General features: G+C 33.1%; 1 protein-coding gene across 1 annotated transcript in view; it reads right to left on the bottom strand.

Moving 5' to 3' along the window:
* Hcn1 (hyperpolarization activated cyclic nucleotide gated potassium channel 1) overlaps positions 1 to 27,630 on the bottom strand; it is a 367,370-nt gene that overhangs the window by 7,736 nt on the left and 332,004 nt on the right. The window lies entirely within an intron of this gene.

Raw genomic sequence — 27,630 nt, 5'->3', positions numbered from 1 at the left:
GGAGATATAAATTAAATAAGATGTCCACTTTCGTGTTACTTCAAAACTGGTGGTTAAAAGAAAGTCAGCTTTAGGAACAGTTCATTTAACTGTAATCTGATAAGAAAAATCCAGATATGACGACTCTAGGGGTATTTAAGAAGGGTTTCTGAACCAACCTGGGAAGGTTGGGAAGACTCCTGTAAATGCCACCTAAACCTTAAATTATGCTGTTGCACATGTTGGAAAACATAAATTGAATACATAATATTTTGGAGTGTTCATGTTTATGAGCAGGCTCATGCATGTTTGTGTGGTGTGTGTGTGTGTGTGTGTGAGAGAGAGAGAGAGAGAGAGAGAGAGAGAGAGAGAGAGAGAACTTTTTAAAAAATATTTATTTATTTTTTAGTTGTAATTGGACACAATACCTTTATTTCACTTATTTATTTTTATGTGGTGCTGAGGATGGAACCCAGGGTCTTGCATGTGCGAGGAGCTCTCTCTACTGCTGAGCCATAACCCTAGCCCCAAACATTTGGTTTTTATGTAGAAAGATAAATTTATATTTGTCAACATTTAAGCAAATTATTATATCATGTAATTTGTCTGGTACTCAAATCTGAGAAATGTAGTAAAAGAAGCATTTCAACACTATCCCCAAATTAGATTTCTGTGTCACTAACGCATTTGTGGTATATTATATAACAAGATTCTATATTCTTCAATCCAGAAAGTTCACTTGACAATCTAACTGAAGGAAACAGTGTGTAATTAGAATGTTTACTCAGTAATATACATTATGCATTTATTTACACATCAGAAAATATGGGCATGCTCTAAATATCTAACCAGTCAAAATTTCTACAAAATTTTATGGTTTCTGGGTAGACTATTTGGCAGTTATTAGAAGCCAAGCTTTTCAAGTCTATGTTAATAATAGGGCATGGAAATTTAAGTGATAAAAATGAGAGACAAGATTATGATTACTTTTTTTCTTTTTTCAATTTCCTTTATACAAAATATTTTTGTTTATGGATGAACATGCTTTTTATTTTAAAAGCTCTATTTAGAAAAATTATCTAAGGGCACAGAAGAAAAAAAAATCAAAGATATGAAAGAACAAAAATTTGGTAATAGTGATTACTATTATAGGAAAATTCTTTGGCTTTAATGTATATGTCTTTTTAATATATCTTTATTTCACCATCCCAAATGTTTTCAGTTTCTATTTGTTGGTTTTTCATAATATCCTTCTCTTTTGTTTTATATGTAATATCCTCTGTCGTTCAGTAGGTGTTATGGATTATGATTGCAAATAATGCATACATTCTACAAGAGAGAAACTCTAGTAATGTTCAGTGAAAGAAGCAAGATATGAGTGTCCATGTGTTGTATGAATCCATTTATGTGAAATATCCAGAAAATGTAAATATACAGACACAGATAATATATTAATGGTCTGGAGCAGAGGATGACAATGGGATTTAATAATAAATGGGGATTGTGTCGAATCTGTGAATTGCTTTTAGTGGTATGGACATTTTAACAATACTGGTTCTTCTTATCCATGAACGTAGGAAGACTTTTCATTTTTTGTGTGTGTTGTTTTCAATTTCTTTCATCTGAGTTTTGTGGGGTTTATTGTAGAAGAAGTTTTCCACTTCCTGGTTAAACTTATTTTTCAGTATTTTATTTATTTATTTTGGAGCTATTTTTAATGCAATGACTTTCATGATATATTTCTCAGTAACAACATTTTAGTGTATAAAATTTTACTGATTTTTACATCAATATACTGATTTGGTTTCCTGAAACTTCACTAAAATTATTTGTTAGTTCTAGTAATTTTTTGGTGGAGTATTTAGGTTTTTCTACATGCAGAATCATATCATCTGCAAACAGCGCTAACCATCTCTATCTGAATACTAATGACTTTCTTCATAGAACTATAAAAACTTTAAAAATTCAGATAGAATTTGCAAAAGTCTCTGAATAGCAAAGGTCATATCGAACAAAAAGTACGAAGTTGCAGGCATCATAATACCTGATTTCAAAATATACTACAAATCTGAAGTAGTCAAAATAGCATGATATTGGAATAAAAACAACTTCACAATCCAACGGGATAGACTAAGATACCCAGAAATAGTTTGATACATTTACAGTCAAATGATTTTTTTACAAAAATTCTAAAGGCATACATTGGAGAAATAACATCTTCAATAAATGGTTCAGGGAAAACCGGATATTGATAAGAAAAGGGTTGAAATGTGATCCTTAGCTCTCATCCTATACTAGAAAATCTCAAAATGGATCAAAGACCTAAATTAAGATATGAAACTACTAGAAAAAAATAGAGGAAATGCTTCAAAACATTTGTAGGAGCAAGACTATGAAAGAACAAGCAATGAAAGCAGAAATAGACAATTGGGATTTCATTGAACTAAGAGGCTTCTGTGGAGTAATAGAAAAAACACCAGGAAGAGACAACCTATAGGAAGCAAGGGAAATTGCAAACTATGCATTTGACAAAGGATTAAGGCAAATGATCCAGAACATATAGTATCTGAAAAAGCTCAAACAGCAAACAAATGAAACAAATAATCCATTTTAAAATGGGTAAATGATACAAGCAGATACAAGTATTCTCTAAAGAATAAATTCAAATGTCCAATACACTTATGACTATATGCTCAACTTCATTAGCTGTTAGGAAATGCAAGTCAAAAGTACAAATAGATTATCATCTAATATCTGAAAGACTAAAGAAAGCAATGCTAGTGAGGGTTTTGAGAAAGGAGAACTCTTATAGACTGTTGGTGGGAATGTAAATTAGTACTGCCATCAAACAATAAGTTTATCCAATGTATGATCTGGCAATCTACTAAAGGATGCATATCTAAATCAAAAGAAATCAGTCTGACAAAGAGACAAAGAACACTCCCATGTTCACTGAAGAACTGTTCACAGCAGTCCAGAAATGGAAACAAACCAAGTGTCTATATACTGCTGAACTGATAAAGAAACTGTGGTACATATCCTCAACGGAATATGATTCATCCATAAAAGAAATAAAATCCTATAATTTGTAGCAAAATGAATGGAGCTTGAGATCATTATGATCTCATAAGTGAAATATGCCAAGTACAGAAAGTACCACATGATCTCAATCATACGGGAAATCCCAAAACACTGATCTTTTAGAAGTTGAGCAAAGAATGTTGGTTACTACCAGAGGTCTGAGAGAATAAAAGGAGGGATGGAAAAGGCTGGTCAATGGATACTATTATACATTTACCCAGGAACAAAAAAGTCTGGAGTGCTATTGCAGAGACTGTGTTCTGTACATTTAAAAAAATATAGAGGAAAGGATTTTGAAAGTTTCACCAGAAGAAATGATGAATGCTTGAGATAAATATGATTATCCAGATTTAAACATTAAACAATGTATACATGTATACAATTGAAACATTACATGGTACCCCATTAATATATATAATTTTTAATGTTTTTATGTATCAGTTATCAATTAATTAAAAATAAAACATTTAAGAAGATGAAAATGCTAACTACATTGATTTGATTAATACAGATTGTATGTATATATAACAGTATATTACATAAATATATGCAATTAAAATAATATTAACAAATTTAAAAACTTAACCAAATGGGCACAAAGACTCTTACTGGGTGATGAAAATACTCCAAAACATGATTATGGAAATGGCTTAAAAATTGACTAGTATACCATAAATGGGTGAATTATATATGTAAATGCTGCCCTAAGGTTGTAAAACCTGAAAAGAAAAAGAGGTTTCATATTTTTTTTATGTTTGTATTTATTGTATTTGAATTTCTCTTCAATTTTCTGAATATGTACCCTTTACTACCAACTCATTTCTGTTCATTCACATTTATGGATGAAAACTGGCAATGTGACAAAACATGTTGTTTCAGAGTTTTTCTTCATCTTGAATAGATGGCAGTTTTTCCTCACATTTTTCTACATGCCAAATTAAGTAGGACTCTATTCTAATCTCATTACCCTGTTCTCCTTCTTGTTCGATAACTTCAGAAAAGAACCATTGACTTCCCTACCCCTTCCAAACCTCCCAGGAGAATTACTTCGTTGACTACAGTGCGTTTTACATATGGAGGGCGAGCTGGAGAATTGGTCACCACAAGCTGACATTCAGCACATGCCCTCTCTTCTTGCCTTACTTTTTGCTATGTGTCATGTGATCCTGTTGTGTCTTAGCTAGGATCCTCCATAAAAGTCTTGCAGGAGGGGCTGGGGTTGTAGCTCTTCGGGCAGTACACTTGCCTAGCATGTGTGAAGTGCTGGGTTTGATTCTCAGCACCACATATAAATAAACAAAATAAAGGTCCATTGATAACTAAAAAAATATATTTTTTAAAAAAGAGTCTTTCAAGATATCCACTCTTTTCTGGATCACAGTCCTCTGTCTATATATTCCAAGTTTCTGTAAATGCTCTTCAAGATGTATCAGCAATCACCAGTGTACTTTAAATGCATATTTCAGAATACCTGCATAGCAAATATTGGCTTACCCAATAATATAATTCAGTTATATTAAAAAACAAATGTCTGGTGACCAGAGATGGGACCAGAGATGGTTCAGAACCTCAGTGATATCAACAAACCATGTTGGCAAGACGTCTTCCTGGCTTTCCCCCCATGATCATAAGTTGATTGCCACTACAAGCATCGTCTCTCTCTCTCACACAATAGTGTCCCAACTAGGGAGAGAGGAAACAACTTCCTTTTGTGTGTGTTTGTTTTTATTATGAAGGCAAGAGTCGCACTGGAAGTATTAACTTATGTTTCTTACATCTTATTATAAGAACTGACTCACTTGGCCACCTTAGCTAAAGAAGCAATGTAAAACTGAATATTTGGTGAATATGATGAGGAGATAAAAACATGTTCTTATCTTAAATAAGACATGGACTTTTATGTTTCTCATGTTTGTAAATTATATTTACATTGTGTGCATGCATAAATATATGACAACAAATTCTACCTTTATGCATTACAAATTGTAATGCATCATTAAAAATATGAAAAAAAGAAAAGGGCTGGGGATGTGTCTATTGGTAGGAAATCATTGGGTTCAATACTCTATTCCCAGTACCAAAGAAAGAAAGAAAATATGGATGTCTTTGTTTTTTGTTTTTTTAAAAATGAACATGTACTTACACATTAATATTTATTTTGAGAATAAATTTAAAAATTGGAAAGAAATATGACTAATTTTAATGACACTTATAAAGATATGATTAAAGAGGTTTATTGTTGCATAAAAATATTGTCATTGAAAATAAAATACATACTTCAAAGAGGATCTTTTTTCTTTTTTCTTTGTATTAAAAATTGAACCCACTGGTACTTTACCACTGAGATCTATCTCCAGTCCTATTTTCTGTTTTTATTTTTTTATTTTTTAGTTTGCCACAAGTTCTCATTGAATTACTGAGGTTCTCACTAAATTGCTGAGGCTGGCCTCAAACTTGGATTCACAATCCTCCTGCCTCAGTCTCCAAAGTCACTGGATTACAGATGTACACCACCATGCCTGTTCAAGGAGCTTAGTTTTAGAATAATGTCTAAGGTATGTATGAAAAATTGTGTATATGTGTTATAAGCTCTTAACCCCAATTTTTACCATCTCAGTGAAGTAATGATATTGCTCGAAAATTTAATTCTTCATTACATGGCTCTACATAACTATTTCCCTTTTATAATTTGTGGGATGAAAACTGATATCTCAGTTTGCTCTTTTGGGCAAACTAATGAAGTCAAATGCTATGTTGGTGGTTTTCTGAAGCAGTGATGGTTGGCTTCCTCTTGTTTCAGCTGTATACGTCTAAATTCATGGGTCATTTTAGAGAGTCTTCATTTGGTTTATTATAAGGAGTACTGGCCTGGGAGTTTGAAGTTCTATAGTATACTCTAGAAGAGATTACTCTTGGTTACAAGGATCTGGACAATATGTATATTTTTCAGACTTTATCACAAAATATAAAACAGAATTGCTTTTCTGGAATTTTGATAAAATTTAATCGCTTAGACTTTATTCATTCTTAATCTCTAAAGTGTCATTAACTTTTACATCTCTTTTGTCTATGTGGTTTATATTAGGTGCTTAGTATTTGCTGAGTTGAATCATTGAACCATAGAGCAACATGATCTTCAAGATGAATGAATTAATCACCTACATGAATAAAATTTGTTGGTATTCAATATGACATTTTCCTCTATGAAGGAACTAAGGAGTATATATAGACTCATATCAACAAAATCCTCTCAGAAGTAAGTTATATAAAGGACTTCATTTATTACCAACTCAAAACTCATCAATCATTATATAGCTGTATCTACTCAATAATCTTAATGAGAAACAGAACAAGTGAAAGTGGAAATAGCCATGGTCAGTATGAAAATCACTTCAAAATATTCCTATCTTTTAAATCCTTCATACTATTTCTACTATGAATAATAGAATTAAGAAATGACACATTTAGTAATGAAGAAAAGTAACCTTTTTGAACATAAAAGAGTTAGATTTCATGTGCTGAACCTAATGATTCAAAATGAATGGGGCAGGTGCTTCTCTGTGAATTATTTTTTTCTTAATTTATTTTGGAAATCCACTCATTGTGTAAATATAGCACTGTGTTAGGTGTTAACAGAGTTTTGTGTATTTACCATGTCTGTATCTCTGAGTGTGTGTTTGAACAAAAAATTAACTAAGTCAACTTTATTTCATATTAGGTTCATTGGAAATTATGTACATATTAGTTTACACTATTTTTAAATGTATTATATATATGGAATTTTCTAATTGTACCCTAAATAATGGTTGTATTACCCAAGTTGGTTTAAGGCATTTTAAAAACAGTAACTATACACTACATTATTTTATTCCTTCACAGTGCCAGCTACATTGAGTTTTAAGCCTACACAAAATGATTTGAAAATGCTCATGAATATGTAAATGATAATGTCTCAACCCAAGAACCATATGAAATTATTCTATTCTTCAGTTTTAAATACTATAGTATTGGTTCACCTGTTAGGTATCTTCCCTTTATAATAGAACTAGCAAATGTTTTATGAAACATCTTTAAGCAACACAACAAATTGCTAAGGATTTTGTGTAAAGTCAACAAAGAAAAAATATATGGAAGATTTGATAATGCTTTCTTCGATATAGACCTTCCTTATTCACCAGGTGGAAAATTAACTTGCTTTTAGGTGCTCAGGACTTCATAAGGAAAATAAAACATGAATGAAATAAAACAGAACTCCTAAAGAATAAGCTTATTATTAGTGTAGCTTATACACAAAAGCTTTTTAAATACTATCTGTACATTGCCTAGACCCCGTTTTTTTTTTGTTGTTGTTTGTTTTTTTTTGCTCACTCCCTGAGAACTCCACCAGGAATTTCCTAATAGTTTAATCATAATCACTCCTTTAAGAATCTTGGAGTAATTTACTTAGTAATAGGTGTCTTAATCTATATATTATATTTTAATGTAAAATTTGTATATTATAGTCATATAGGCAAATAATGAGAAGTTGGCTTATTACATTTAACTTGGTAGGACTTTCCTGACTTTATTTACAGGACATTTATGAAATGACTTAACAAGTTATTTCATCCGACTAAGAAGAAAATTGTCAGTAATATATCCTGTCACAGGCAGAGTAGAAAACTGTTTCCAATTTCAACATTAGGAAGAGTGTGGCCTGGGGGATTAGATTTGGCACAGCACACTGTATGTCTACTTTTAATAATCCTTGAGGTATGAGATGTATCATCTGCCCAATGCTATTTTTGCTGACATTTGTTAACCCTGATTATAAACATTAAGTCCACCTGACATTACTGTCACCTATATAAGCAGTCATTTTACAAGGTAGGGCAAATATCTTCAAGAACTCTGCTGTTCAGAAATATTTCCCTGACCTCTAAAAGAGCTTGACATTGCAGTGACACAGAGGTAATCAGGAACTCATAACAGAAATTTCTGAAGGAATGTGTTTAGCCTGAGTTTCTAGAATCTATGAGGGAAAAATGTACTCATTTCCTCATTGTAACCTAAACAAAAGCTGCTTCCTTCTCTCACACTCAGTAGCATGAAAAAATAAGCAATTCTCTATACTGCATCAAAATATGAATTTTGGAGAAATTTCTTGGGTTTCTAATCAAATATCTCATAATAACATGCAACTTTTTGATTTCTTTCAATTTTGTATTTATATTTTGTTTGTATTTATACAAGAGAACTAGTAAAAAATTGTTTCTGCATAGTATAGAAGATGATAACATCTGGTTTAAATCAATTTGCAAATAAAATTTGGATGGTAAAAGTATGTTGGATGTTAAATGGATTTGAATAAGGATCTAAAGAAATTTAGACAGACCACTAATTTCATGTGAATTTTGTGGTATTTGATGCGTATTGATGTATTTCACATTTTGTATTATTTTCTAAAACATTAAAATATGACAAATCCTATATGATCATCATAAAGAATTGATTATGTATATAGAGATAGGTTGTATATCAGAATAAGTATTCTAATAACCAAAATACCCAGTTTTGCTTTTTTCTAAACACTCAGGTATAAAGTTTATACCTTTTTCTAAAGGTATAATTGACTATTTCAATACAAATTGATACAGTTCAATTTGCAAAATTACTGGTGTCTTCTACTGCTGCCACATTTATTTTTATTTATGGTTATTTAGTTCATCTAAAGTTATTGCCTTGTCAAGCAAGTCTCACCTCTCTCCATGAAATTAACCAATTTATTTCTGGTTATAACCAGGGACTGAGTGTTGAACTAGTCATAGTAGCTCAGATAAGTTTTTCATTTGCAAATTTATTCACTGGGAAATTTTTTAAATAGTGCCTATATATAAGCCTAGTCCATATTGGGCGCTTTTCAAAAACTTGATTCTTCTTAGTTATACATGACAGTGGAATCCATTTCGATGAAATTATACAAGCCTGGCATATTGGGCACTTGTAAAACATTAGTTCCTTCCTTTTTCCTTATAATTCCTTGTGATTTTTGAGTCTCTCGGCTAGATCCAAGGAAAGAGTCCTGCTTCACACATTGAGTAGCTTTCCAATTGGTGAAATCTATCTTCTCCCACACCCTTGGCCTTCTTGTAAAAAGTTAATTTAGTAAATTAACTGATATGGTTTGGATATGAGATGTCCCCCAAAAGTTTGTGTATGAAACAATGCAAGAATGTTCAGAGGTGAAATGAACAGATTATGAAAGTTATAACCTAATCAGTGGATTGATCCACTAACCTGGGTGGTAACTATAGGCAAGTAGAGTGTAGCTAGAGTAAGTAAATCACTGTGGGCATGCCTTTAGGGTCTATATTTTGTTCCTGGTGAGTTGAACTCTCTTTGCTTCCTGGCTGTCTTGACTGAGTAGCTTTTCTATGCCATGTGCTTCTGCCATGACTTTCTGCCTCACCTGAGGCCCAAGGCTATGGAGTTTACCAACCACGGACTGAACCTATGATACCATGAGCCACAATAAACTTTTCTTCCCCTAAAGTTGTTCTTGACACATCTTTTGGTCACAGTGAAAAAAAAGCAGGCTAAAACACTAACCATCCCAGTTACTTAGACTGTGTCTTGAGTAAGATGGGTTTACAATCTTAGGCAGCCTATCTTAACTGTCCCAGGGAGAAGTTACCTTTGAACCTCCTCTCTTCTCCCTTGATCATTTTGCATCGTAGTTCCTACAAAATGTTTTTGAATTTGCTTTTTTTTTGTATTTATCTTTACTAACTCATACTGTCCTTAAAGGCAAGTACAACAATTATATTTGCATTGTCTAGTACTTATCATAGATTTATGGGCATAATATTTGGTTTAAGAAATATGAAATGAATGAATCAGTCAATAAATGAAAAGCAGAGTGACTTATTACAGATCAGAAATATTCAAATGTGAACCCCAAATTCCAAATAGTCAAATCTTTCTATGGAGCTTTGTCCCTATTTTCTAGTAGTTATGATGTTCTTATCTGGCTCCACTTGATAATAATCATTTTCTCATCTTTTTGATGTGACTGCTTCATTTTGTTGGCTATGTAGATGTTTTCACTGATGTTTCTGCTTTCTACTCCTTTATCTGTCTTCTCTTTCCCTCCCTTGGGTTCTTTGTATATTTAAGTTCTATTGCAAATACTTTAATTGTCTATTGTTTTTACAAAATCAGCTTTACACAACAATATTTATACACTGACATCTAATTATATATTTATACTACTTCTACTTATCGTTGGCAAGATAAAATACTTGATAGACTTTATCTCAGTAACTCTCAGAATAACATAGGAAAAAACATTCACTGCTAGCCCCATATTAGCCCATCTGATACATGCAGAAGATTTAAATCTGCTATATGATTAAAATAAAACTCACATAAAATATCAAAGCTAAGAAGGATAAAACCATATTTTTTTGCTTCTGTCCACCTTTAAAAATCCACAAGATCATTGGAAAATTTTTCTTTTGATTTTAAATCTACCAACACTCAACTCTTGAAAAGTTAATCAAACACCTTGAATTATAAATGCCTTTAAAAAGCAGCCAGCTTTTTAAAAATTCATCAAATGATTTCAGCATTTAGATACCTTGAATGTGTTTTCTGAAGTGATATTTTCACAGCTCTGTTTTCCTGTGTGGTTTAATATGCTTACACAAAATGCAAAATAAATAAATAAATAAATAAAATAAAGCACTGCAGGGGCTGGAGATATAGCTCAGTTGGTAGAGTGCTTGCCTCACATGTACAAAGCTCTGTGTTCAATCCCCAGAACCACAAAAAAAAAAAAAAAATTGCAGAAATAATAGTCTTCATAGAAAATATATTCACTAGATACTTTTGAAGCAAGCCTCTGACAGGGAAAAAACAAAGTTGTCTCCCAACTATTCCACCTGTTCTTCTCTCTCTCCAGAGAGAAACACGCACATCACACTTGCACACATGATAAAAAGGAGATTTAAATACACATTTTCTTGGTTTGTAAAAGTAAGTGATCAACTCATTCAGATTAGATTATTTACTGTGGTGTATACTTTGCTTTAATATGCACAGGAACCAGCTGAGTATCATAGTAAAAAGCAGAATAGGGCCTAAGAATCTGTATTTCTGGGCTGGGGTTAGAGCTCAATAGTGGAACAATTGCCTGGCATGGGTGAGGCACTGGATTTGATCTTCAGGACCACATAAAATTAAACAAATAAAAATAAAGGTACTTTGTCTATCTACAACTAAAAAAAATATTTTAAAAAGAGAATCTGCATTTCTAACAAGTTCCTAGGTGATACCAGTGATATTGTGTGTGTGTGTGTATGTGTGTGTGTGTGTAAATGTATAGCTGATTTACATCTAAAGCAAGGTTTCTTGTTCAGAAGAAATTTGGGGAAAAAAAGGGGACAAAGGGATGGAAATTAATGTATAACATGAATTCAAGTCACCAATTGATTTTTCTATAACCAACACCTGGAAGCAAAAGATGGGCAATGCAAAATAAGTTAAGGACATTGACCCTGCCTGAAAGAGTTGACAGAATATTTTAAAACCTTAAGTTTTTAAAACACTTCCAAAGCTAAATTTTAAATTTTCTAGTCATGGCTAGGTACAAACTTGAATAATACATCATTCATCACAGTATACTCAGTTCTGCACATATGGGTGGGATGAAGAGTCTTTTTTTGGCTTTAAAAGAATTGGCAGAAATTTCATTGCATAGGCTGGGGGATAGTAAGGGCAGGAAAACAGGATGAGAGGGGAAGGAGGACATTAGGATGAAATAGAATCATGGGCATAGGTTCAGAGAATAGTTTGAAGGGGTTTTTTTAATGGAATTGGAAAAAGGGCAGCTTCATGGTATCATAGGAGTTTGACTAGCATAGAGAAAATTGTTTCATAGATAAGAAGCTAGGTCTTGATTTACTATTATTGCAGGATATCTTAAAGAAAGAATCTGTATATAAAATATTGTTTTAGGAAATGGGATAATGTGGAATATAGTGGGGAATTCTAGCTGTCTACATATCTTGCCATTTTTGGGAAAGGCACTCAACTTCTCTTTATCTAAAAGGCAAGAGTTTCTCTTTCAAATGTTTATAAGACATGAATATTTAGCTATATTTGGTTTGTAAAATAAGCTGTGAGGAAGGATCATAGCAGTCAAAATAAAGATGTGAAAAGAAGTTCTGATAATGATTTTAGATTAAAGGTGACAAGGATTTGCCTGAATTAAAGCTGTTGTTGGCTTCCAACAACCACTCTAAAAGAAAACTTCAACACAGCACAATGAGGCAACCACAGTTTTGAACCTAGACATAAAAGAAACCTTTAGAGATGTCTGTCCTGAGTAAAGATAAAAAGGTTGTTTTGGAAAAACTTAAGCAAAACTTTGGCATTCTGAGAAATTTTTATTTTGTGAAATTCTTATATTAAGTCAATTATTCCTTTAAAAAAACATCAGAAACAGTATTTTTGTGTGTATACAACTTGGCAAACTTTATCTCTTGAATTGAAAAATCTATGATAACTAGTTCAAACAAGATTCATACCTACTTTAAAGATGGTCATTTACAACCTGGCGGCAGTCCATACCGGGACCTGGCTGGAAAACTCTGCCCAGTGGGGATGCTTTATATCAGATTGTGACATATACAGAAGTCCAATCATACTGTCCATGGGGAGATTTAAATGAGGCATGAACAGCTAGAAAAGCCCAAGTGTGCGTGATTTATGGGAGATTTGCATTCCTACAGTGACTCTGGGCCACTGGAATCACTGTGCTTTCATAAAGGGCATTCTCACTTGCCAGAAAGTCTCTGAAGCTCCTTAAATGGCTTAGTGTGGTTCTATTTTTTTTCTGTGGAAACACAATAAACTCCACCACCATGGTCATCCTGAGGTTGTCTCTGCCATTCAACCTGAAAGCACCTTTAATTTATGCCTTTCCATCTGTGACTTCCAGATTTCTGTGTTCCTACTAGTATCTTTGATTTAAAATCTCTAGCTTTTCTCTTTTTTTTTTCCTTCTCTTGATACATCACACTGATTTTTTTCAAGTCCATTATAGAAGTAGCTACTGAGAAGCCTTGAAGGGGGTATAAAACTTAACATTCTATTTATGGAGTTCTCATTTTCTATTTCTAAGTAACCCAAGGTATCTATCAGTAGAGAGCCCAGCTGGAAAACTGTCCTTGCAAAAGATATTAGCAAAAATGTGTTAAACAAATAAATCAACCCTATTATCAACCTCCAACCAAGAAAATACCTACAATTACAAATTAATCCTATTGAAGGTAAATATGTTGATTGGTTTTTACTCTAAAGAAACATCTCTCTATATGACAACTAATGAGCAAATTCAAGGTAATAGTTATCTTGAATCCTAAAAATGACACCAAAGTACTAAATTGTAAAATTTTGTGTATAAATTGAGGTATGTATTGATGATACGAAATAATACACATCAGTAATTAGTAACTTGTTTTTAGTATGGGTTAGTTGATAAAAGTAAAATGCACATGAATTAAAGGAATGATAATTGTAAGTAAAATCTATTTTGCAGAACAATTTTGCTTATATTATCTTATTCAGACTAAGTAATATCTTGGCTGTGAATTACAGTATTAGTTCAGGAATCTTACAAAGAAATTACATCACTGTATTTTTGTGCTGCATTTTTCTACTGAATTAAGAAACATATTCTATATTTTTAAAAATTTATTTTTTTTAAAAAAGACAAGTTTTTGGATCATGTTGTTGCACAACACCTAAGTATTTACTATGTGACCCTTTAGAGAAAAAGGTTGCCAACTGCTTCATTAAATATTGCACCTTCCTTAGTCAAATAACAAAATCTGAAAAAGAACAGAAACCAATGGACCAAAGAAGTATAAACCATGTTTAAACTTTTGATTTTAAGCAAAGTGAAAATTGGGTCAAAGACCCTAATAGTTTATCCAAATCATATATTATCTTTTTCTTTCTTTTTTCTCTTTTTTGTTTGTTTGTTTTGTTTTTAATATCCTCTCTGGTTCACTTAGAAAGCATGACAAAAAGCCATGTATTGTGGTACTTGCCTCTAATCCCAGCAGCTCCAGAGGCTGAGACAGCAGGATCACAAGTTAAAAGCCAGCCTCAGCAAATGTTATCAAGGCCCTAAGCTACTCAGCAAGACTTTGTCTCAAAATAAATATAAAATAGTGCTGGGGATGTGACTCAGTGGTTAAGCACCCCTGGGTTTAATCCCTGGTATCAAAAACAAAAAGGAAAAAAGAAAGAAAAGGAAGAAAACATTGCAAAAGGAAACTAGAAAATTCCACAGTGGGAAATGGTCTGGCCCCCATTCCAGGGAAAGGAACCTGCTCATTCTTCAGAAGCTTAAATGGGATGTCTATATTCTTTCCCAACCACATTTAAAAGAAGCTTCATTTTACCAGACATTCAATAAACCAGTATTTCGTTTCCATATTTCTGGAGAGGAGGAGGAAAAGGAATAACTTTTTAAAAATGGAAAAAAAAAGCTCATTTTTTCTTTGTTTATGTCTTTTATTGAAGGAAATTGTAAACATATAAGAAAGGCTTGGCCAGTATAATGATATGCTGTTAGAGTACTAGAGGACAGTGACATTATGTCTAAAGATCAAGTAGCACAGTGTCTGTAGGAGTATAGCAAACCCTCATCATTCATCACTGCCATCAGCTCCTGGCTAGACTGGTTTTAATGACACCCAATTTGTAACCCTTACTTTCATTATTTTGAAATAAATTGCAGATATATTATTTCAATAGTAAAATTTCAGCATTTGTTACTAAAAGAAAAATAATCTGAAAATAAAAATTTCCATACAATTATTATTGCACCTCAAAATCAATGATAGTTTCTTTGCTATATCCAACTTCTGGTCATTGTTCAAATTACTAAGTAGGAACAAATGTTGTAAAAAAAAAAAAAAAAGAAGCTACTTCTAGGTCATGTCCCAATTACATCATCATTTCAGAGAAGACTAAATGGAAATCTCCCCTAGAACCTCAACATTTGAATAATTAAAACTAAGTTCTAAAAGACAAAAAATACAGAATTCATTATAAAACTGTACGAGGACAAGAAAAGCATATTCATGTATCTCAAAACGGTATACTAATCTATTTTAAGAGTATCAAAAAAATTAGAAGGAATTTTGTTGAACACTAGGAAAACATGAGAAGATAACTTAGTCCTGGAATAATGCTTCATCTAGATAAATCTTTATTACTTTTGCATTGTCATTATCATCAAATAACAAAAATCCCTAAACAGAAAGATAAATGACAGTTGGAACTTCAGAAGTGAAGTGAGAATGAAGGAAGAGTTGAAAGGGATCTAAGGAGAAAAGCAAAACAAATGCAAGAAAGACAATTCTTAATGTTACCTGATCATTATTAATTACTGAACTATATTTCAAACATAAAACGAATGAACTATTTAGACTAGGGTTTCTCAACCTCAGTCCTGTTGATCACTTGGGGCTGACAATTCTGTCCTGCACATTATAAAATATTCTAGTTTTTCTTTTTCAAATGTATTTTTGAAATTAAATATTTAACATTCCCGTGGCCTAGATCACGTAGTTGCCAGCAACAAAGCCCTTGTACCAGAGATACTCCTGAGGCACTGAGAGAAGGATGGATGGGGATACACTTTTGTTCTCATATCTCCATGAACCCTGCTCTAAAAATCCAAGGTGGCAATCATTCTATTGCTTTGGCTTTGTTCATCTTTTGGATCATCTTTACAACACAAGTTTAAAATGATGTTTTAGATATTGAAGCAACTATAATTAAACTCTTTGGGACATTTGCTTTAATTATGCAATCTTTTTTGGATAATCTTCTTGGAACATTGTAAAACGAATGCTAATCACTTTGTTAATGAGAAGAATCTATTTAAACACATTAGACATGCTTTTCAAAAACTCCCATTTATTTCTCTTTCCTATTTGAGTGTCAGGTATCACCAATTGGTTTATCCATTTAATCAATCAGGATAAAAAGGTCTCTACTAAAGAATCCATAGCTATTAGAGAAAAGAAAATGAGAAAGAAAAAAATAATAAAATTAATATTAGTGTAGTAGCCAACGTGGTAGCCAATGTGCAAATTATGAAAAACAAAGTTTATTTGGGAGGGATTTTTGGAAGTGCAGACAAAAAGGAAAAGAAAAAAAGAAAGAAAAAAAAGAAAGGAAGGCAGGCAGAAAGAAGGAAGGAAAGAAAAATATTATATAGGGCACCTAGATTAAGAATATAGAAAAATTTTCTTTTTTTCTTATTTGATTAGCTGTAACATGATTAGAAGCATGTTAAAAACAGAAATATATGAAAATGTTCTTATTTATTTATTTATTTATTTATTTATACAAGAGATTGAACTCAGGAGCACTTGAGCCACATCCCCAGCCCTGTTTTTTGTATTTTATTTAGAGACAAGGTCTCACTGAGTTGCTTAGAGCCTTGCTTTTGCAGAGGCTGACTTTGAACTCACAATCCTCCTGCCTCAGCCTCCCCAGCAGCTAGGATTATAGGTGTGCACCCCTATGCCCAACTGAAGAGGTTCTTTAATGTTGGGACATTTGAATAAATTTCCTCATATTTGTACTAATACAGAAACACATTATATTTTTGGTATCAGCAATTGAACCCAGTGGTGCTTAACTACTAAGTCACATCCCCAGCCCTTTTTTATATTTTATTTTGAGACAGAATCTCACTGAGTTACTTAGGTCCTCGCTAAGTTGCTGAGGCTAGCTTTGAACTTGTGATCCTCCTGCCTCAGTCTTCAGAGCTGCTGGGATTACAGGTGTGTGCCACTGCACCCAGCTCAGAAACACATTCTTTTTCAATAATACATGCTCAAAACATGTCAAATAGCACCATAATCTATACACGAAATAGAAATTGTGATATGTATTTTTTCTATTATAGAGTAATAGTATATAAGCTTAGTGGAATTTCATTAAATATGAATTTTAAAACAATACTTAATAAAGCTCTGTAGTAGGTGCTAAAGGGGAGATACTTTCCTCTACCATGCCTTTCCGCCCTGATGTTCTGCCTCACTTTGGAGCAATGGAGTCTAGAGCAATGGAGTCAGCAACTGTGGACTAAACCTCTGAAACCATGAGCCAAATTAACTTCTCCTACAATTGTGTTTGTCAGATTTTTTGGTCACAACAGCAAAAAAACTGACTAACACATATCTGAACCAAAACGTGGTGCCATTTACAAAAGCTTCCTTTCTCTTATCCTCCATAAATAGCTGAACTGTAAATTCCACTGCTGCATTGTCATGGATTAGTATCTTTTCTAATCCTATTCCTAGGATTTAGTTTAAATTCTCAGAAGTTCATGTCTGGGCTATTTTAAGATCCTTCTAACTTTTTACTTGCTTGCGCTGATTCCTCCATCAGAACAGCTATTCTTTAATTTGAATTCGATAACTGCATTCCTCATTTTAAAAAATCTTCAATTCTTGTTCACTAGCTATAGGGAAAAAATCCAATTCCTTACAAAGCCACAGAAGATCTCTATGATCCACACACCTCCTACCTATTACCTGAACATCTGAATACTGTCTTTGCATTTCCTCAAACCCATATGCTCTCTCTATCCTCTGCTTCTATACTCACTGCTCCTGGAATGCTCATTCTGCAAAATCCCCTCGATTTGCCATGTCCTACTTGCCCTTTAGGACTCCAGTTAGTATAATACCTCCCTCTGTGAACTTTTTTTTTTTTTTTGACAAATTCCTTGATCTTAAGTTCTGATTTTACTGAATGCTTCTAACACATTAAATAATAATGATCTTTAGATCTATTGACTTCTAATATGTTTGATTTCTTGAAGACATACTGATTATTGGGTTTAGTGCCTGGCATATAAGGTAGAATATTAATAAACCTGAGGTTTAAGTGAATATTAGTAAAAGCATATGTTGTTAGTATTTAGAACACAAATATATCTGCTATAATAAAATCAGTATTTGATTTTATTGACTGGTATGTAAATTGGGTGAAAATCATTTTACACCAACAGATCAATTAGAAAGACATGGAGAGGGAAAGAAAATGATGAATGAAAAACAAAATATATTTATATATATACCTGTATTTGTGTCTGGTGTGGATGGTTATTTCAACACACATTAAAGAAAACTTATAAAACCTTGGTCTGAGGACTAGGGTAACAAAACTCAAAGATTTAATCCAGGACTGTGGATATAGCTCAGTAGTAAAGTTCTTGCCTAACATGGGCAAGGCTCTGGATTCAATCCCCAACACTGCTAAAAACAAACAAAAGACAAAATAACAAAAACACAAATGAGTCTTAATCCAGTAGACAAGTACAGATAATCTAATTGTACTCTATTCCAAAGAGAGGTAAAAAACAGATTAAGGCTACTATCAGAGAAGGCAGGCTGAATACATTGACCAGCCCATGGCATGCAGTACGCTTGCTGCATAAATAAGTATGAAGAATAGCTTTCAAGTGGACATGTGAAAAAGGGGAGTGAAATATTTTGTCATATAAAACTTTAAATGTTACTAGCTATGACTTTGACCTTGACATCTAAAGAATGTCAGCAAAAAATAATATCATTCACAGTTATCCAAGACACTGGAAGAATAAAAGACATTGAAAGTTACAGGCAGTTATTCCAAACATACCACTCTATAGCAAATATCAATGACATGGATACCTAGATACATGTGAATATGATAGAAATAAGGACTATTACTATAAATAATTCCATGTCTTCATCCTCTCGTGACTAAGTCTGGTATTTAATACACATACATACATACACACACACACACACAAACACACACACACCATCACTTGTGCAGTTGGCCCTCAATATTGTTCAGTTCTGCATCCAGCGATTCCACCATCCACAAATGGAAAATTCTTTTTAAAAACTGCATCAGTACTGAACACATACAGCTGTTTTTCTGTTGCCATCATTCCCCATACAACACAACATATCAACTATTTACATAGCATTTGCATTACATTAGGAATTATAAGTAATCTAGAAATGGGGTAAAGTATACAGAGTGATGGATATAGATCATATTCAAATACTATGCCATTTATGTAAGGTATTTGAGAATCCTTAGATTTTGATATTTGCAGAAGTCCTGAAACCAATCCCCTATGGACCCTGAAGGAAGACTGGATATATGTACATAATCATTTATTACTTGCAACTGTCCTATTAGGTAAGTATTATCATCCTCACTTTACTATTGCATTCAAGTTAACAGTATTTTATTTACCTACATAAGCCACAGTAACCAGCTGGTAAAAGTAAAAGTATTTCATTCTCAGTCTTTGTGAGGCCATCCTTGTTTCATTATATCACCTTGATAGATATTGTTTTGGTCTGGTTAAACTGGAACCCACAAAGAAAAGAGAATATTTTAATATGTAAGTCCATTCTTTCCCAACAAGCATTTCTTAAATGTCTAAAAGGTAGAAGATAGAATTCACATAAATTGTTTTAAAGATGAAAATTAAAAGGGACTTAAACAAAAATACATTTAGTCGATAGCTAAGTAGGAGCAAAGTGATCCAAAGCATAGCTCCAAAGAGACTTAGCATCTGTGCACTGAAACGCTTGTTTTAACAAGTCCAACTGTGTTTCCTAACTATGTCAATCCTTTCCCTTGGCTAATGCAGAATCCAGTTTACAGAATATATCAAACTGAAGCCTTCTTGCTGAGAGGAGCTAAACACTGCTTTAATTTCCCAGCCGGGAGCTGGTATTTCATCATGAACCAGGCATATTAAATCGTTGTGTAAATGGGAAGACCACAATGTAGGCCATATGGCAGTTTCTCTTTGCAGAAGAAGAGAGAACCTTTGAATCAGATTGTTAAGTCTGTGTCACAGTTATTAATTTGGAGATATGGGCCGGAGATTTCTTTATCTCTTCTTAGTAGTTCTTTCTTCCTTCCTACGTCCCATAAGAATGATAGGTCCATTTAAGTTAAAAAACCAAAAATCTGGGTCAGCCTTAAACTCTGAGTGAGAATGTCAAAAGTTTCCACTCCATAATGGAGAAGAAATGATACTGTAAACTCAGTTTTTCAAATGTATGTTCAAGGTTCTGCTTCACTTAGATTGAGTTGGAGAAATTTTAGATCATAAGAAGTGGTTTTCCTACATAAAAAAGCAGAATTGTTTCTGCATCATTTCTTTCTCTGAAACAGGCCAGGCTCTCCTTCAGCCTGCCACCTCTGTCCCAAATTTTACTTGGCACATGACTATGGAGTTTTCACAACTCAGTTCAAAAGTGACTTCATTCATCCATCCAATAAATTTACATAATGGTCCAAGCCATGGCAGATACCCTTCCAAGTGTTGCATGTGTAAAGCTAGTTCCTTACTCTGGTGGAACTCACATTCCAGAGAAGGAGATGAAAAACCACAAGTAAGATGCCTGGAGTAATAAGTACTATAAAAAATCAAACAGGAATGTGAAAAAGAATGATGCACACTCAGCACATAACAGTTGTAGGACTATTGATGGGTGGACAACTGTTGATGTCTATTTTAATTGTTTATTCTATGTTTGCTTTCATGCTTAGATTTTTCTTCCAGAATTCTATTCTCATCAGTTTAATATAGACAGAAGTTCCTGAAGCTGTAATCAATATGTCAGATTTCTCACTAACATGTGCACAAATTTGTCTTACTTCCCCACCAGTGTGGCAAAGTCAAGTCCAAACCTCTAAAATTAATGGCAACTCCATTTGATTTACTGTGTATTCCTCCAGACCCAGCAGAGTGAGTCAGCCTTGAGGGTCTGTGTTTGCTGTGGAGCTCCACCTGCCTACTCCTTGCCTATTGTCAGGACCCCCAACAACTGGCTTGGGGCCAGTGCCCACAGTGAATGCAAGGAATTAAGCATTAAACCCAAAATATCTTTTGGAAAATGTTATCCTCCTGGCTAGAAATGAAACTTCACATTCCCCAGTGCTATCTCTTTTTCTCATTTTCACTCTTCTTATATCATTATAGATTTCTTGCTAGGAAGCCAGTGGGAATTATGTTTATTCTTAGGTATTCCTAAGGTCCTGGACTCTTTTAGAAAAATAAATTTCATTTAGAAGTTTAGTCTATTTAAACATTTTTATTTAATCCTCCCAGCTTTCAGTTCTTAAAGATATCTCTATTTTGGCTTCATATTCATTTCTATGGTTTCTGAGAAAAATCTCAAGATTGTTACTGAAAAATGTAGCCAAGACCAATTATCACCAGTTTGTCTTCTTTTCACAGTTTTATAAACAAAAATGGTTGGCTCAAAGATATTCCACCTAATGATGGCAGGGATGTTGAGTTTTGTTTTGTTTCCTAAAATAATCCAGACCCTCCCCCAAAGTTGCAAGGTAGAAGTCTACATCCACATAAAAACATGGTAATTACAATAAACACAATTCAGAGAGTCTTCAGAAATCAGAAAGGACCAAAGGTTTGTTCGGCAGCATTGTATGATTATTTTATACATTTATTAGATGGTCACCATCAGTTCTCCATTATCCCATAAACTAACTTTCTTTATTGTTTAAGGATACACAAAAATTTAAGTTTTAAAACAACTATAAAATAAGGAACTATAAAATGAGTAATGTTTTGACAACTACAATTTTTTACTGGATAAAGTCCAGATTTGGTGAAAAGGTGTTATGATCAATTTTATAATTTCTTTCTTTTTTTTTCTTTTTTTGATGCCTTGAACAAGAATATATTCTGTTAAAAAAAAAGATATAGGATCAAAATGATACTTCCAGAATGTAGTTGCTCAAGTATAAGCAGTCCCCTTGTTTAGCTTGCCTAAAAATTTCCAGATGAGGTAACCTGCCTGGAGTATGAACAATCATTTTGAAATCTATCAAACATATATTTATCTCCCTGTAATTCCTTTCTGCTTTTCTATGCTAGATCATTTTGCAGCTCAAACCAATTAATTCTGGTAAGAATGTTGATCTCCATCTATAGTCAGAATCTTGGTAAGACTGTGTCCACACAATGCAAGGAAGTGGTCAGGTATTCATCCATGTGTTTTACTTAACCCAAGAGGAATCTAAATCAGATAATACAGACTCCACAATGATCAAATGGTTTAGTTTGAACTCCTTCCAAATCCCAAACTATAGTTATAACTCAAATGTCCTAGTACTATTAATACTGAAGTCAAAATTTTAAAGTAAAGTAAATTATAATTTTAAAAAGTCTATGATTCTTAGAAAGTGGGAATCAACTTTTTTCTAGAAGAAAAAAGAAGACATAGATAAGAGATAAAATATAGAAATATCACTTTGTTTCCTCTCTCACTACAAAATTCATAATGATAACAATGATACATTTACATATTTATCTACTTTCTTTAATATGTGACCTGTTAGAAATTTTAAATCCAAACAGCCTATTCTCTCTCTCCTCTAAGTGATAATAACAAATGCACAGCCATGCATATTATGATCTAGAAATGCTTTCAGTTATTAAGAAGAATTTGCTAATATTTCCAGCCTCTTATTGAGGCAGGAAGCATTAGAAGTCCTTTGTGAAAAAAAAAAAATGTATTACAAACTTCAAGAAAATAAGGAATTTTAATGTGCTTTCTTCAAATCCTTACAATAAGACAAATAAATAGGTATTCAATAAGTAAGTGAATATACATTGTAAAAGGAATTCAATTAATATTTCAAAAGCTATCTCTTCAAAGAGTCTGGTCTATTTTAGACTTCAACTAACTTTCTCATTCATGTCCAGTCCAATGCGACTGCATTAATGAGAATGGCTGTTAATGACTGGCTAGTATAAAAAATATTTAGACATATCTTTTGAGCCTTCTATTTTTTTTTCTTTAGGGTATAAAATCTTAGCAAAAGAAACTATTCATTTCATACTCATTAAAATACTAATGAGTTCTTGATGTGTTTCTCTTGTAACATATGGCATGAGATACAAAGATACTTTTAAAAATTTGTCTAGTATTTTAAGTTTGCTAAGAATATTCAAGCATTTTGATAAGCTTATTATACCCAGAAAAAAAATAGGTGATAAAATGTAATTTAAAATAACTGAACTTTCTCTATTTCATTGTTTATAGTTCAACTGACTGTTAATTCTCCTCTTCACAATGAGTAAATTCAGCCATAAAAAGTGTCTCTGTGTATAACAGGTCAGTCAAAATAGTCACACTCAATTGTAGTATGCTTAGAGTTGGAAAATTTACATTATTCAGCAAGAGGCTAGAGAAACATGTGTGTAATGGGTTTCACAGATCCATCTCAGTGGAAAGAATCCTTATTTTCTGAAATGTTATGGAGTCATATGATAATGACTTGCAAATAATGCACTTGTAACCTCAAGAAGGGTGGTCTTTGAATGGTAGTCACAGATATGTCACCACCAATATCTAAGCTCATACATCTCTCAGGCTCATTTGTACAAGATGATTGGATAATGAATTAGATCCCTCTTAATTCTAAATTTGCAAAAAATGTTTCTAAATAATTTTATTTTTGGAAAATGTATGTCTATTCATCCATTTTCCTTGTAAATTACTTAATCATATGATAGAGAAAATGGTATATATTTTTGTAGCTTTTTTAAATTTTATTTTTAACTGATAAGTTAAAAACTTGAAAATTGTCCTCATTAATTGGGTGTTGTATAATGTTTTGATACATATACACATTGTTCAATGTTTAAATTAAGTTAAACAAATCTACTTACATATTTATCATTTTTATGGTAAAAACTTTCAAATTCCACTCCTCTTGTGGGAGTTATATAATATTTATAAAATTATCCAGTACAATGCCTGAAGCATTAAACTCTAGTCATGTGGAGAATTTGGATTTATGAAATCCTACAGTATTATTTCTTTTGTATGTGCATGCATATATGTGTGTAGTAAAGAGAACTTTCAGGATTTAGGTTATCTTTAATTTGAAAAACACCTTCACATTTATTTATTCCATCCTTATTTCCCTACCTTCCATCATACACACATTGAGTTACAGTGAGTTTCATTGCTATTGAATTAAGGCTAACACAGAGTCAGGAGAAATTGACAATTATATTGTTCAGTGTTGATTCACTTAAAATGAGCACAAAATCAATAATTCCTTGGTAATGTCTTGCACATCTTTGTTCTTTTATGGAACACCAGCCTATTTCTTATGTTAAGGCTCAACACACAGCACAGACTATGTGCTAGGTAGTGTCCTAAGCATTTTGGATATATTAAATCACTTAATCCTCTAAGCAAACATAATGAGGTAGTAATTACTATTATCCTGAAGTTTTTTGTGTCGGGTTTTTCTTTTTCTTTTTCTTTTTTTTTTTTTAACAGATGGGAAAACAGGGATTCATGACTTTCCCAAGGGCAACTCAAATTCCCTTAACTAATATCCTCCTGTTTCTCACCTCATTTCACAGGGCTTCACAGCCCAGCTACTGATAATTTCTACTTTTGTTACTATCTATGAAAAAAAGATTTGCAGTTAATTTTTATTCATCAGCACACAAATCAGCACAAATATCACCTGCCTCTGATACTTTTTAAAATGCTAAGTGGTTGGTCCAGGAAACATTCTCAATAATAATACTACAAACAAAATGCAACCTTTCTTAAATAAGACTGGGATCTCTGCATGTCTGAATCTCAGCTACTCCAAAGGCTGAGGCAAGGAGGACGTTAAGTTTAAGGCCAGCCTGGGCCAGTGAGTGAGACCCTGGCTCAAAACAAGAATTTTAAAAAGGCGGAGGATGTACTTCAACAATAGGACACTTACCTAGACCCTGGATTTAATTTCTAGTACATTAAAAAAAAAAAGGGGGACTTTAGAACACGCAAGAATTCATTTTAAATGCTCAGAAAGCTACTAAAATAAACAGAACTGTCAAGCTGGAAGGGGATATAGAGGCTGTCTATCTTAATAATCTCATTTTACAGATGATAATCCTGAGCTCTTGGATTTTACACAAAGTGCATGGAGACATGCAGTTAGATCCTATGTGCAGCAGCAGTGGGACTAAGTCCTGTGGACACTGCCCCATCATGCTGCTTCCTAATCCTTTTATAGCTTTGATTCTAAAGATAGAATTTGATAATTTAATTTACAATATTATGAAGAGGAAACAATCAAGCAATAAAATCTGCTTAGGCATCTCATGCCTTTTAAATGGCAGGCAGCACACAGTTTAGCAAGGGCAATCACTTGGTTCGGTTGCCTAGTTTGAGCTATTTGGATCGATCTTTGGACTTGAAGGGAGGTTCTACATTTAAGAGTAAGTAAAACTTGGGTCCTGAATAAAAAGTCTCGGCTATTAGCACAGGTGTAAGCCCACATGGGAAAGGATCCATCCAGAGACAGAGTTGAAATGAGGACACAGTGAGAAACCAGCCATCTGTCCACCAGCAAGGATGCACATAAAGTAACCGCAGGACACCATTGCCTTCCAAATGAACCTTTTTCATGGCGGATCCCTGATCCATGCTGTGCTCATAAACAGATTTGTTAGGGTACTTACCAAAAAAGACCTTAGGAATGCACTAAACTAAATGTCACACAATGATAAACTGCTCAGAATCCCACAGGTATGTGTCTGTTAGTTACTTTTTGCTTTCTCAGAGTAATATATGTAACTTTGAGAAAGCAAAATACATTTTAATTGCTTCCAAAGGGTACACTCAGTGCCTCAAAAGTTAACAATAATTATTCTTTTAGAAAGATAGTTCCTATTTCACCTTACCTCACTCTAGGTGAGTAGTACAGAATTAAAATAGTGAGACAGGTCAAGAGTATATTCACAATAAAATTTTGAACCTCATCTCTTTCTGCTACATGCTGAACTTGCATACTTCATTGAAGTGTGTGTTCTCAGAGACACTTCTCCTTGCTTTCTTTCCCAGATCCCACAAATAACAATGAAATAGGATAATGTTCCTTAAAGAAGTATTACAACAGAATAATAGTTTGCACAACTTTATCCAAAGAACTCAAGGTACTTTACTAATGTTAGCTCATTAATCACACCCAACTGTGACAGAGAATGAACAGATTTTCCAAAGTAGGGCAAGAAGATCTTAGTCAGCAAAGTTGTACCGAGATTCTGAAAGCCAAGAGTGAGTTTGGAGAGAAAATGAACAAGAACAATATTTTTTTAAATAAAAAGTAGTCAAAAGGAATCTTGCTATATTATTTAGCACTGTCTTTATCAATTGAGACTGCTATAACAAATTACCAGAGACTAGGTGACTTATAAACAAATGAAATTTATTTCTTAGAGGAGTCAAAGTTTGAGATCATTCTGGGAAGTGTTTTCTTGCAGGTTTCAGGTTGCCTACATTTTTTTTTTTTAACCTTCACATGGTGGAAAAAGAGCTAGCTAGCCCTCTGATTATTCATGAGTAGTTCACCTTCATGACCTAATTACCTCCCAAGGGTCTCACATCCAAATACCATCACATAAGGATTAGAGGTACTATATATAAATTTAGACGGAACACTGGCTTTTGTTCATAGCAAGAACAAAGTAAAGTATTACCAAAGTACTAAGTCTAATTATTTGGTTCAAATTTGTGACTCCTATCAATAACTTGTAGAAGTAATAAAGAGGAGTAGACATTATTATGTTTGGAAATTGAAAATAAAACTATTAATAGATATCATTTATTGACAGTTTGATAATGGACAATGATATAGGATACTATTCCTTTAAAGATAACTCCAAAATTGGATTCAGTGTCATAAATGTTTATTTAATAAAAATGATGTGTCAGATACTGTGCTAAGGGTGAGGATAAAAACAAACCTTCAATAATCCCTATGTTTCCAGTATAATAAGAATCTTACAGTCTCCTGGTTGTGATATATCTTTTAAATATAGGCTGAAGACAAAACACAGAAAACAAAAATATATAGAACTGAAGATAAAAATAAGGACTACCACTAATAATCTAATCCACTCCCAAACTAAGTTTGGATCAACAATTCTCACATTTCCTGCTCACTTTACTACTCTACCACCAACCAATCTCCCACTCCATAAGAACATTTAGTTTACAAACTCCTCACTGCCGGTTCACCACCTTCCCACATGAGCCAGGTTAGAGGTCATCTCACCTTATGAACATACCGTGTTCTCCATGTCCACCTTTTCTGCTGTCTGGACTCCACACTGAGTTCTCACTCTGTAACTATCAGTCTCTCTCTTTGCTCTAGCACAATGGGCATTGCATTGTTCCCAGAATCCACCTCCTCTGTTTCTGCCCCATGAATTTTGCTCTTGTTCCTCAGATCATCACATATCTAACTGCTTTTTTTTTTTTTATTAAAGTTTCTGCCCCACAGTTCTTTCATTAGCTTGCTTTACTAATGTTTGCATGGGATTCACTACTATATAAAATAATTTCATACATACATTTTTAAAATTTATTGTGCTTCTCCCCAATAGGACATAATACAGCCTAATATTAGGATTTTATTTTATTCACT

This window comes from Marmota marmota, unplaced genomic scaffold (assembly GCF_001458135.2).
Source record: "Marmota marmota marmota unplaced genomic scaffold, marMar, whole genome shotgun sequence".
NCBI lineage: Eukaryota > Metazoa > Chordata > Mammalia > Rodentia > Sciuridae > Marmota > Marmota marmota.
Note: the sequence above shows the minus strand (reverse complement) of the source record. Positions and strands in the feature narration are given on the sequence as shown.